Consider the following 13,178-nt stretch of genomic DNA (forward strand, 5'->3'; position numbering starts at 1 on the left):
ATCGACTTGACAGCATCCAACAACAACAATTACTTGGTCATAAGCTAGGAGCCGCCCAAGAAGAATGTGAGCTCATTCACCCTGCTTTGCTCAATCATTGTCTGGAAGCTGCCCCAAGAAAAGCATTGACCTTGGCTTCAACGCTGAGCTGGATCCTGAAGGAGCTAGCTGCAGTGAGTCCTTTCTTGAAGGGGGATCTAAGCCATACTTTACTTTGTCTGCCACTATGCAGTCCTTATCCTGAGTGTATATTCTAGTGAGGGAAACAGATACACAGGCATATGATTTCTCTTCATTACGGTATGCACAATGCACAGGGTCAACTCGGCAGAGCTAAGTGGAAGAGTGAATGGGTGGGATAGGCTGGGAGTGAAGGAATGCTCCCAAAAGACTCTTACCTGCACTGAATACCAACCACTAGGGTCTTAATCATCTTCTCATCCACCTTAGTTCGCATGTCGACTTGAAAGACTGAAATAAGACCATTCTGTATAGAATATGTGTATTCACAGAGGGTCAATTTATCTTTTGATCCCTAAATGAAAATAACTAAAATGATGCTTGGCATCTTCCAACCACAAACGGTGAAGTATTTAGCCAAAGTGGAAACTAATTTGATTTTTCATGGAGTTATAAAAGAAAGCCAAGAAAATGTCTTCGTGCTGGATGCTGTGCCCTTACTCAATTTTGAGGGTTTAATAGATTTCTAACAATCATCAAAGAAGTATTTACTGAGTGCCTATGCTTGGCATAGTCTTTACAACAGAAAGACACTTTAACAAGGGATGTATTTTGAGTTTGGAATAGTCAATAAATCACTCTAACTTCTAGATAAACTATCAACTATAAAAACTCTTGATCCATTCCTTCAAAACACAACTGCTAGAATTATTATAAATTTACTTGACCTTTTCCGTTCATTGGAATTTTTAAATTTCAGAGATAGATAGAACATAATTTAGTTAAAAAAAAAAAAAAAGAATAGTACAGAAATAGTAACATATTATCTCTTCTTTAGATGGAGAGTACCAGTTTTGTGATTTCCCAGATTTTTCTGGATAACTGTTCTGAATATCATCATTTCAATCTAAGCACAAATTCAGCAATTTGCTTCACCTAATGCTTGTGAAAAAATCACCAGGCTTAAGCATTAAAATCTATTTTACCTGTAGATCACAATTCTGTTCAATGACATGTTTTATCATTGAATAATTACAATATAATCCACCAAGATAAAAGACAACTAAACTCTACTATGTGTCTAACCTTAAGTAGCTACTATCAAGATCTCTTTGGATTGAACTCTTAAATGACCTTGAAGGATTCCTCCTAGAATATGCTGTGAAGAAATCATTCTCATGATTCCCAGATTTATTTTCTCTCCCAATTTACTATATAGAATATATATTTTATATAATATATTAATATATACATATGTGTACATATAATAAATTATATGTATGTATATATACTGTACAGAATTTTTTCTAATCTATTGTACAGAATATATATTCGTATATTATATATATACATATATTATATATTACATAAAATATATATTTATAAATATAAAAATATATGTGGCTATGAATACTCATTCCTTAAAGATTGTGGATAATTTTATAAAATCTTAATGGATTCCAGGCTCCAAAAAAAGGTCTAAAATGTTTGACTCTTGACCTTTCTACAGTAACAATACTTTCTCTAAGTCAGCCAGGGTACCACAGCGAGTTTCTTCCCAGAACCTCTGAGAAAATGCCTCTAAGAGTCAGCCAGTGCAATGGAAACCAGCTATTATTTTCTTAATCATATAGTCAACAGTAAGAATTCCTTGGCTTTGAAGCTTCTACTTGACTTTAAATGGTGTGGCCTTTGTCAAATGGTGTGCAAGAAAACTACTGCAATTCTGTAGAGCCACATGTCCATCTGGGTTTGATTTAGTTAATCTATCAAGTACTTGTGAGCAATTTTTTCAGTCTCATGGTTTTGCTTCTCTTACTTTTCAAGTAACTTTTGTTTACTTAGGCAGATGTTGCAAATTAGCTCTAAAAATATTGCAAATGAGGGAAAGAAATCCTTTAAAGTAGATCTGAGTCTAATGTGAATTTTATTACTGACTCACAAAGACAGACCGATCTCAGGATTCTGTGCAAGTCCCCAAGAAAAGATTTTCTTTTTAATTTAAGGATTTTCCCTTCTCCCCCTCTTCCCTCTCTTGCTATGCAGTGTTGCCGCTTCACCTTTGGGCACCCAGGAAATATAGATTTTGAGCTCAGATTGGCCACAGAAAATGTGAGCACCCTTATCCTTTCCCAGTCTCTCCAGTTGCTCCATGTCTTAGTTACCTTGTGTTACTTTAACAGGAATACTGCAAATGGATTTTTTTTTTTCCAGAAATTTATTTTCTCACAGTTTAGGAAGCTAGAAGTCTGAAATCAGTACACCAGCTCTAGGGGAAAACTTTCTGTCTCTGTTGGCTCTGGGGGAAAGCTTGTGTCTTCAGCTTCTGTTTCCTGGTTCTTTGGAGATCTCCCTGTGGCTTGGCATCTATCTTCCCCCATCTCAGTTTGCTTAATCTGTTTCTTTTATATTTTGTAACAGACTGACTCAAGACAAACCCTACCCTAATCCTCTCTTATTAACAATGAAAACCCGTTCTCAAATGTGAGCCACAGGAATAAAGGTTAGGATTTACAACACATATTTTTGGGGGACACGATTCAATCCATAACACTCCATTAAACAAAAACTCTACTCTGAAAGAAATACTATTAAAACATTCACTTAAACTTCCAGGAGTATTTCATTAATTAGGTGTGTGGATCAGCTCATTAAATTCACCGCAAGGAGACATCAATTTATAACACTTAAACCTAGCCAGTTAAGACATTTTAAAATACTGCTTTGAGAATGCACTTTTGAACAGAAAATATTTTTTAATCATTATGCAGAGAATATCTTAGATGTTCTTTTCGTTTTAGTCAGGAATGAACTATGAAAATAACAAACAGAATACATTGTTTCTCAGTAACCTCATCATTCACATATTTTCAACCATCTACATTTTGCTGATGATTCTTAAACCTTCCCCTCATTTCCTAAAGCTCAACACTTATTTCTGCAAAACAGTCCAGCCCCATATTTTCAACTGTTTGCACTACAACTCCACCTGAATAGAACTCATAATAAGTACTCTAACATGCATCTTTATACCATTTATCAATTATACCATGTCCAAGAATGTACAAGGTATTGTGGCATTCTGGAGTTATAAAGTGGAATGTATTGGATAGTGACATTTATATGAAAATATACACAGAAAATGCTTTATAATGGTAACAGTGAAAAAATGGTAATAGTGGTTGTAATTGCTGTGATGGGGTTAGTGGCTAACTCTAAGTCTGCCCCCTTCAATTTTTTAGAATAACCACATATTAAAATTGAAATTAGCATAGCAGCACTTATGAAAATACCTTACGAGGCGAGGGCTTAGTTACCAAACAAACTTAGAAGGCGCATTTTATTAAAAACACAGTACACCTTCCAATTTCGAAACATGCTGTAAAGCTACATTAATCAACACAGTATGATACTGTTATAAGAATAGACATCTAGACTAATAGGTAGAATTGAGAGTCCAGAAGTAAACCCATACATCTATGGTCAATTGATTTTTGACAATGATGCTATGTCCACTCAATGGAAAACAAATAGTATCTTCAACACGTGGTGCTAGGACAACTGTATTTCCACATGCAAAAGAATAAATTTGGACCCATACCTCACACCATATACAAAAATTAACTCCAAATGGATCAACAACCTAAGTATAAGAGCTAAAACCATAAAACTTTTAGAAGAAAACAGGAGTAAATCTTCAGGACCCTGTATTGGCAATGGATTCTTAAATTCTACACCAAAAGTATGAGCAACAAAAGAAAAAAAATTGATGAATTGGACTTTATCAAAATGAACAAATATATATTTGTGCATCAAAAAACTTCCTTATCAAAGTGAAGAGACAACCTACAGAATAGGAGAGGATATTTAGGAACCACATATCTGATATGTGTTTAATATGCAGAATATATAAAGAAATTCTACTACTCAAAAACAAAGAGACAAACTAGCTAATCAAAAAATGGGCAAAGGACTTGAATAGACATTTCATCAAAGAAGATATACAAATGACCAATAGCGCATGAAAAGATGATCAATGCCATTAGTCACTGGGCAAATACAAATGAAAACCACAATGCAATAACACCTCACATCCATTAGAATGATTATTACAGGGGTGGGGGGAAGGGGAGCCCCAGAAAACAACAAGTGTTGGTGAGGATGTGAAGAGATTGGAACACTTGTGCATTGCTGGTAAGAGTGTAAAAATGGTGCAGGTGCTATAGAAAAGAAGTTTAGTGATTTCTCAAAAAGTTAAACATAGCATTACCGTATGACCCAGAATTTCCACTCCTAGGTAAAGCAGGGATTCAAACAGATACTTATACATCACTGTTCATTGTAGCGTTATTTACAATAGCCAAAAGATGGAAATAACCAAAGCGTCCATCAACAGATGAAGGGATAAACAAAATGTGGTATAGGCATACAATGGAATATTACTCAGTCATAAGGAGAAATGAAGTCCTGATACATGCTATGATGTGGATGAACCCTGATACATGCTACGTTATTCTGAGTGAAATACGTCAGTCGTGAAAGGACAAATATTGTATGACCCCACTTTTATGAAATATCTAGACTAGGCAAACGCATAGACCAAAGTTTATTAATGGTTACTGGGGTTCAGGGGGCGGGGAAATGGGGAGTTATAGCTTAAGGGGTACTGAGTTTCTGTTTGGGGTGATGAAAAACCTTTGGAAGTAAATGGTGGTGGTGTTTGCACAACTTGGTGAATGTAATTAATGTCACTAAATTTTACTCTTAAGAGTGGCTGAAATGGCAGCATTTTTATTATAATATTTTTTTTAATTATAATATTTTAAGCACAATAAAATTACTTTTTTAAATAAAAACAATTAGTGAAAGGATAAATTATCTAACAAATGAAGTTGAGCCAATAGGCTGATTGGAACAATAAGCACTTGGCTGCTAACTGAAAGGTTGGTGGTTCAAACCCACCAGCCACTCCATGGGAAAAAGATGTGGCAGTCTGCTTCTGTAAGGATTACAGCCTTGAATACCCCATGGGGCAGTTCTACCCCATCCTACAGGGTCACTATGAGTTGAAATCAACTTGATGGCAAGAAGTTTGAAGCTAAATCCCTACCTCATAAAATTCTAGATATAAAAACAATTAAATACAAGAAATGTCACTTTAAAAATTTAGAAGAAAATGTAGGCATTTTTACCTATATTGTGCTATTTAACAAACCAACCCAAAATTTCGTGTCTTAAGACTACAACAACCATTGACTGTCTTCCACGACTGAGAATGGTATCAGCTAGGTGGCTCTTATTGACTAGAGCTACAGAAATCTGGAGTTTCAGCAGTGTCAGACATCTAACATGTCTCTCGTATATGGCTTGCAGTTGGCGATTGCTGTCATCTGGGAGGTCAGCTAAGGTCGTCTACTGAAGTGCCTCAGTCTCTCCTCTATGGTGCTTCTCCATGTGGCTTGGGTTTCTCACAACATGGCAGCTGGGTTCCAAGGAATCAAGGAAGGTAAAAATTGCAGATCTTTTAAGGCCCAGCTTTGAAAATTATACAATATCATGGATTGAATTGTGTCCCACCAAAACATGTGTCAAATTGGTTAGGCCATGATTACCAGTATTGCGTGGTTCTCCTCAGTTTTGTGATTTTCTTATGTGTTATAAATAATAATCTCTGCCTGTGATTAAAGAGGATTAGGGTGGGATGTAACACCCTTGCTCAGGTCACATCCCTGACCCAATGTAAAGGGAGTTTCCCTGGGGTGTGTCCTACACCACCTTTTATCTGACAAGAGATAAAGGAAAGGGAAGCGAGCAGAGAATTGGGGACCTCATATCACCAAGAAAAAGGCACTGAGAGAAGAGCATGTCTTTTGGACCCAGGGTTCCTGCACAGAGAAGTTCCTAGTCCAGGGGAAGATTGATGACAAGGACTTTCCTCCAGAGTGGCTGGAGAGAGAAAGTCTTCCCTTGGAACTGAAGCCCTGAATTTGGACTTCCACCCTACTACACCATGAGAAAATAAATTTCTTTGTTAAAGCCATCTACTTGTGGTATTTCTATTACAGCAGCACTAGATAACTAAGATATCTATCATTTCTTATATTCTATATTTTATATGTCAAAATTAGTCATAGGGCCAGCCCAAATTCAAGAGGAAGAGAAAGAGAAATAGACATCGTTAATGAGGTAGGATATAATCTATAGGATTCATTTGTATCTTGAGTCAATCTCTTTTGAGATATAAGAGAGAGAAGTGAACAGAGAGAGAGAGGGACTCCCTATCAAACCAACAAAGAAGAGCCCGAAGCAGAGCACGTCCTTTGGACCTGGGGTTCCTGTGCTGAGAAACTCCTAGACCCAAGGGAAGATTGATGCCAAAGACTTTCCCCCAGAGCTGACAGAGAAAGAAAGCCTTCCCCTGGAGCTGGCACACTGAATTTGGACTTCTAGCCTCCTAAACTGTGAGAGCATAAATTTCTATCTGTTAAAGCCATCCACTTGTGGTATTTCTGTTATAGCAGCAGAAGATGACTAAGACAGACACTAACTCTCAATAGGAGTGGTGTCTTTAATCCACCACTAGCAGAAATAAGGAAGGAAAAGAGCAATACAATGACAGAAAAAAATTCTTAATGCCAAATACTTCATAAAAGTATTGAAAGACAAGAAGCTTACTTTAGAAACCTCAAGTGTAGAGATTCAAGTTATACACCTTGATTAATAGCACATTCTTTCCATCTTTCAATGGCCTCTCTCTTATTTTCTTGCCCTTCTTTTTAATTCTCGTTTCTGTTTCTCTCGTTAGCATAGGCAACACCAGGCCTACTACTATGTTGTACAAATCCAGGAATTGTGCTGTATGCAGCAGTCTTGGTATCAATTCTGATACATAATATCTATATCTTAAAATACGTGTGCAACCTCTTAAATACGTGGTGCTGCTTTGTGTATGGTTTTAAATGTTCGTAAGTGGAGTTATGCTTTAAATCTCATGCTTTTTCCTATTTTTTTCCTCAACACTATGAGATTTATCCATGTTGCTTACTTACATGTAGTTTTTCGCTTCTATTATTTCATACTATAGTATTTCATACTATGCTTTCAAACATTTTATTTGTTATTCCTAGCAATGGAAGCCTAGTTTGGCTCCAATCTCCTGTTACCGTAAACGATGTTGCTGTTTAGGTGCCATGAAGTTGATTTTTGATTCATAGAAACCCAATGTGACAGAGTAGAACTGCCCCATAGGGTTTCCTAGGCTGTAATCTTTACAGGAGAATATCTCCAAGTCTTTCTCCCTTGGAGTTGCTTGGTGAATTTGAACTGTCAACCTTTTGGTTAGCAGCCAAACGCTTAACCATTATGCCACCAGGGACACTGTACCATAAACAATACTGTAATGTAAATCTCTTACTTACTGTCTCTCAGACTCTAGCCAACTCTTCTGAAGGTTGGGTTCTCCAAAATGCATCTCCCAGATTCTCTTGCCTTGTCACTTCTAGTTACTTGCTTCCAATAGAAGGTATTCGTAGGGGATTACAAGGTATGAGGAGGGGAAAAGGGCTCTCTTCCTGCTTACAGCTTCTACTGGCATTCTGCTATCAGCAGCAGGCAGCTGTAGCTCCATCTCAAAGCTTCTTTTAGAGCTCCCAGCACCAGCAGCATCACACCTCCTCTGACATAGTAGCACAAATGAGCTGTCCCCTCAGCAGCCTGAGTGCCAGCTGTGTTGCACCCTTTCAGTGGTCCCTAGCCCCTGGGCTGTGGTAACAACACACTTTTCCTTTCATTTCCCCAATTCTACAGGTGGTAGCTGCTACCTACAGTTACAAATCTCTGAGTTACCCCCGTGTTTCTTCTTAGCTCTTTCTTTCTTCAAACATCAATTTAATCATCCCCCTGTATTAAATATTCCCATTCGAAATACCTTGCATGATTTTTATTTTCCTGTCTAGACCCTGATTTATTCATCTACTTATATCCCTCTGCAATCATTTGGGGGAGAGGAAAATTATACTTAGGAATGAGATCACTGATTTATTGGAAATATGAATATATATGTATTTTTTAAAAAAACTGCTGTGTTCTTGTCAGCATGGCTATAACACTTAAACTCCAAGGAATGAGATGTCCATTCCCTCATATTTGCATTGTTATTTGGTATTATCCACTTTCCTAATTTGGAGGCAGAAAGTGGTATTTCATCTTGGTTTTAATTTTTTTTTTCTGATTACTATTGATTTTTGTTTCCTTCATGAAGTTGTTAGTCATCCAAGCTTTAAATTTTTTTTTAAACAGTATACCTTATTTTTTAGAGCAGTTTTAAATTTACAAAAAAATTGAGTGTAAAATACGGAGCGTTTCCATATGCCTCTTTCCACCCCCTCCACACACACACACACACACACACACACGGTTTCCCCAATTATTAACAGCTTGCATTAGATTAGTATCTTTCTTACAATATTGATACATTCCTGTTAACTAAAGTCCATTGTTTACATTATGGTTCATTCTTTGTGTTGTGTACAGTTCCATGAGTTTTGACAAAGGCATAATATCATGTATCCACCATTACAGTCCCCCACGTGTCTGTCAGTTTGTCATACTGTGGGGGCTTGCATGTTGCTGTGATACTGGAACCTATGCCACAAGTATTCAGATACTAGCAAGGTCACCCATGGAGGACAAGTTTCACCTGAGCTTCCAGGCTAAGACATACTAGGAAGAAGGACCCAGCAGTCTACTTCTGAAAAGCATTAGCCAGTGAAAAACTTATGAATAGCAGTGGAGCATTGTCTGATATAGTGCTGGAAGATGAGCCCCCCAGGTTGGAAGGCACTCAAAAGATAACTGGGGAAGAGCTGCCTCCTCAAAGTAGAGTAGACCTTAATGACATGGATGGAGTAAAGCTTTTGGGACCTTCATTTGCTGATGTGCCACGACTCAAAATGAGAAGAAACAGCTACAAACATCCATTAATAATCGGAACCTGGAATGTATGAAATATGAATCTAGGAAAATTGGAAATTGTCCAAAATGAAATGGAACGCATAAACATCAATATCCTAGGCATTAGTGAGCTGAAATGGACTGGCACCGGCCATTTTTAACCAGACAATCATATAGTCTACTATGCTGGGAATGACAACTCAAAGGAATGGTGTTGCATTCATTGTCAAAAAGAATATTTCAAGATCTATCCTGAAGTGCAACGCTGTCACTGATAGGATAATATCCATACGCCTACAAGGAAGACCAGTTCATATGGCTATAATTCAAATTTACGCACCAACCACTAGGGGCAAAGATGAAGAAAAAGAAGATTTTTATCAGCTGCTGCAGTCTGAAATTGATCGAACATGCAATCAAGATGCATTGATAATTACTAGTGATTGGAATGCAAAAGTTGGAAGCAAAAAAGAAGGATCAGTAGTTGGAAAATATGCCCTTAGTGATAGAAACAATGCCAGAGATCGAATAATAGAATTTTGCAAGACCAACTACTTCTTCATCGCAAATGCCTTCTTTCACCAACATAAACGGCAACTATATGGACCTCTCCAGATGGAACACACAGAAATCAAATTGACTACATCTGTGGAAAGAGACGATGGAAAGGCTCAATATCATTACTCAGAACAAGGCCAGGGGCCAACTGTGGAACAGAGCATCAGTTGCTCATATGCAAGTTCAAGCTGAAACTGAGGAAAATCAGAGCGAGTCCACTAGAGCCAAAATATGACCTTGAGTATATCCCACCTGAATTTAGAGACCATCTCAAGAATAGATTCGACGCATTGAACACTAGTGACCGAAGACCAGACGAATTGTGGAATGACATCAAGGACATCATCCATGAAGAAAGCAAGAAGTCGTTGAATAGACAGGAAAGAAAGAAAAGACCAAGATGGATGTCAGAGGAGACTCTGAAACTTGCTCTTGAGTGTCGAGCAGCTAAAGCAAAAGGAAGAATTGATGAAGTAAAAGAACTAAACAGGAGATTTCAAAGGGCTTCTCAAGGAGACAAAGTAGAGTATTATAATGACATGTGCAAAGAGCTGGAGATGGAAAACCAAAAGGGAAGAGCATGCTCAGCGTTTCTCAAGCTGAAAGAACTGGAGAAAAAATTCAAGCCTCGAGTTGCAATAGTGAAGGGTTCCAGGGGGGGAAATATTAAACGATGCAGGAAGCATCAAAAGAAGATGGAAGGAATACACAGAGTCATTATACCAAAAAGAATTAGTCGATGTTCAACCATTTCAAGAGGTGGCATATGATCAGGAACTGATGATACTGAAGGAAGTAGTCCAAGCTTCTCTGAAGGCATTGGCAAAAAACAAGGCTCCAGGAATTGATGGAATATCAATTGAGATGTTTCAACAAACAGATGCAGCGCTGGAGGTGCTCACTTGTCTATGCCAAGAAATATGGAAGACAGCTTTCTGGCCAGTTGACTGGAAAAGATCCATATTTATGCCTATTCCCAAGAAAGGTGATCCAACCGAATGTGGAAATTATAGAACAATATCATTAATATCACACACAAGCAAAATTTTGCTGAAGATCATTCAAAAATGGCTGCAGGGGGTATATTGACAGAGAACTGCCAGAAATTCAGGCCAGTTTCAGAAGACGAGGCGGAACCAGGGATATCATTGCTGATGTCAGATGGATCTTGGCTGAAAGCAGAGAATACCAGAAGGATATTTACCTGTGTTTCATTGACTATGCAATGGCATTTGACTGTGTGGATCATAACAAACTATGGATAACATTGCGAAGAATGGGAATTCCAGAACACTTGTGCTCATGAGGAATATTTGCATAGATCAAGAGGCAGTTGTTCGGACAGAACAAGGGGATACTGATTGGTTTAAAGTCAGGAAAGGTGTGCGTCGGGGTTGTATTCTTTCACCACACTTATTTAATCTGTATGCTAAGCAAATAATCCGAGAAGCTGGGCTATATGAAGAAGAGCAGGGCATCAGGATTGGAGGAAGACTCATTAACAACCTGCGTTATGCAGATGACACAACCTTGCTTGCTGAAAGTGAAGAGGACTTGAAGCACTTACTAATGAAGATCAAAGACCACAGCCTTCAGTATGGATTGCACCTCAACATAAAGAAAACAAAAATCCTCACAACTGGACCAATGAGCAACATCACGATAAACGGAGAAAAGATTGAAGTTGTCCAGGATTTTATTTTACTTGATCTGCAATCAACAGCCATGGAAGCAGCAGTCGAGAAATCAAAAGATGCATTGCATTGGGCAAATCTGCTGCAAAGGACCTCTTCAAAGTGTTGAAGAGCAAAGATGTCACCCTGAAGACTAAGGTGCGCCTGACCCAAGGCACGGTATTTTCTATTGCATCATATGCATGTGAAAGCTGGACAATGAATAAAGAAGACTGAAGAAGAGTTGACGCCTTTGAATTGTGGTGTTGGTGAAGAATATTAAATATACCACGGACTGCCAAAAGAATGAACAAGTCTGTCTTGAAAGAAGTGCAGCCAGAATGCTTCTTAGAGGCTAGGATGGTGAGACTGCATCTTATATACTCTGGACGTGTTGTGAAGAAGGATCAATCCCTGGGGAAGGACATCATGCCTGGCAGAGTACAGGGTCAGCGGAAAAGAGGAAGACCCTCAACGAGGTGGACTGACACAGTGGCTGCAACAATGAGTTCAAGCATAACAGTGATTGTAAGGATGGCACAGGACCAGGCAGTGTTTCATTCTGTTGTGCATAGGGTCGCTATGAGTTGGAACCAACTTGACGGCAACTAACAACAACAACAACCATTACAGTGTTACCCAGAACAGTTTCACTGCCCTAAAAATCCCATCCTTCTCCTAGTCACCCCTTCCTGCCTCCCGGCCCCTGGCAACCACTGATCATTTTATTGTCCCTATAGTTTTGCCTTTTCTGGAATGGCATATAGTTGGAATCATACAGTATGTAGCCTTATCAGACTGTTTTTTTTTTTTTTTTTTTCCCACTTAGTAGTGCATTTAAGGAAACCCTGACAGCGTAGTGGTTAAGAGCTATGGCTGCTAACCAAAAGTTCAGCAGTTCGAATTCACCAGGCTCTCCTTGGAAACTCTATGGGGCAGTTCTACTCTGTCCTATAGGATCGCTGTAGGGTCGCTATGAGTCGGAATCCACTCGACAGCAACAGGTTTGGTTTTTTATTTTAGTGCATTTAAGATTCCTCCTTTTTTTTTTTTTTTTGTAGCTCATTTTCTTTTATCACTGAATAATATTCCATTATATGGCTCTACCACAGTTACCTATTGGAAGACATCTTGGTTGCTTCCAATCTTTGGCAATTATGAATAAAGTACCTGTGGAGGGTATATCTACTACTCAGCTACAGTGGAGCTATAAGTTATTGCCATTTTATCTCCTTTGTCATTTTTAAATTGTGTCTTCTGTATTTTTTACTGGTTTATAGAAGTTGACTATATAGTCTATATGTTAAACATTTGTCAATTTTGGACTTCACAGACATTTTCTCCCAGCCTGTTAACTTTGTTGGATGTACTTCTTTGAACAGAAATCCTTAACATTATGCAGTCAAATCCAATGATTTTCTGCTGCATGGTTTTGCTTTTTAAATCAGATTCATTTGGATCTAATTTTTATTTCCTTTAATAGAGCTCACTTTTTTTTCTATAAATACTTTGTGCATTCTTTGGTAGGTTGATTCTAGTTATTTCTAGTTATTATCCTTATTCCAAATATTTTATATTTTCAATTTAGTTGTTGCTGACATAGAGGAACATGCTTTATATTTGCCAGTTTGATATGTGCTCTGGTTATTTTCCTGCAAAACAAGTGACTCCAAAGTTAGAGGCATAACACAAGCATTTTATTTTGCTCATGGATTGTGTGAGTCAGAAATTCAGATTATAACAGTGGGGATGTTTTGTTTCTGCTCCATGATGTCTGGAGCCTCAGCTGAGAAGATTCAAAGGCTGCAGGTGACT

Source organism: Elephas maximus, chromosome 13 (assembly GCF_024166365.1).
Source record: "Elephas maximus indicus isolate mEleMax1 chromosome 13, mEleMax1 primary haplotype, whole genome shotgun sequence".
Lineage (NCBI taxonomy): Eukaryota > Metazoa > Chordata > Mammalia > Proboscidea > Elephantidae > Elephas > Elephas maximus.